Source organism: Bombina bombina, chromosome 4 (genome assembly GCF_027579735.1).
Source record: "Bombina bombina isolate aBomBom1 chromosome 4, aBomBom1.pri, whole genome shotgun sequence".
Classification (NCBI taxonomy): domain Eukaryota; kingdom Metazoa; phylum Chordata; class Amphibia; order Anura; family Bombinatoridae; genus Bombina; species Bombina bombina.
In genome coordinates, this window is record NC_069502.1 from 325,330,005 (window position 1) to 325,331,669 (window position 1,665).

Genomic DNA, 1,665 nt, shown 5'->3' on the forward strand with positions numbered 1-1,665 from the left:
ATATATATATATATATATATATATATATATATATGCATTATATCCCATTATGCATTGTATTCCCACACATAAAAAGGTGTCATTGATAGAATAATATTGTTTACTATAATCTAATACAATTGTATGGCAAAAATTCCTCCTGCCAAGATTGAGCTATAGACGAGAAATTAAATTTTGACTAAAATGTGCAGACACAGACAGTACATTTGACCTTCACCTTCATATCTAGAGGCAATCTGAACTATACCCTGTTAGTTATACTAGACATTATACGGCATGGTACAAACTTCAATAAACAGATTTAGTCTAATTTCATAACCATATATAAACTAATTATTAGACATGTAACATGAGCTAGCTAGATTACATATATATCTGTATATACCTATACCTGTATATCTATTCCTATAGATAGAAAGGTGTGTATATATATATATATATATATATATATATATATATATATATATATATATATATATTTATATATATATATATATATATATATATATATATATATACCTGTATATATAATAAATAATAAAAAATATATTTTTTTCTATGTGAAGAACACAGGAATGCAAAATATGCGTAATAGGATTCATGTTTTTGTGCTTTAAATTAGACATATTACATTTTCTGCTATAAAAATTACTCATGGATTCATGTTAGAGGCCAGATGGTTTTGAGGTATTTTGAGTATGTATTACTACAAGTATTTTGAGGAATTATTACTTTAATTAAAGTATAAAATAAAATTAGTATAATTAATTTGATACTTATTGAAGCATGTAGACAGCTAGGAAAATTCTGAAAAATAAACTGGTAGAACTGAGGATTGTTAACAAATATTCTTTTTCCTGGGGCATTTTATATATCGGCATCAAGAAATACAACAAATGCATAATCTTTTATCTGCAACACAGTTGATCATCAAAATGCTGCCATATATTAAAATTAAATTAATGTACAGCTTTTAGCTATGATTTTTATGCCACAATAAATTATTACAATCACAAGTTATTGTCACTTTACTTTAGCATTTGTTACTTGAATCAAATAATTTATAAATGCATTTTTTTTATATTTGTTTTAGCAGCTTAGGTACATATACCACTGTGCATTGATGTTTTTTTTATTTCATGTTTCCTTATTCTATAATATGTCATTGTTCCTTGACTTCCATCTGTGTATCTTGGCATTATTACTGCTGATGTTTGTCTATCATTCCTATTATTCTGCAGTTCTATTAATGTGAAGCCAGCTTTACCATTCACTAAGCTGCCAAGGATACAAATGCCAAAAGCAGATTCATCCAGTGTTACCATGGTTACAGCAGATGCTTTTAAACCAAACCAATCTTCTAGAGTGTTTGAGTTTATTATTTTTATGTTATAAGAAAAAAATGAACTTTGAAATGGGTGTAGAAAGCTCTTATAATCTTAGTTTAGCTATTTTATTGTCACCGGTAATAACGTATTAATAAATAACTAAAGAATGTGCAACAGTGAAAGCAGATGTGCATTGATTTCTGGGGTTTGTCACTGTCATTTCCCTTATCAGAAATCAGACCAGGATTGGCTTGAGTGAGTCTTGGCTTTAGATATGATTGTCTGGGCTATTACAACTTTAAAGTGAGGTATTGTTCTACTTCTCATACCAGATAAG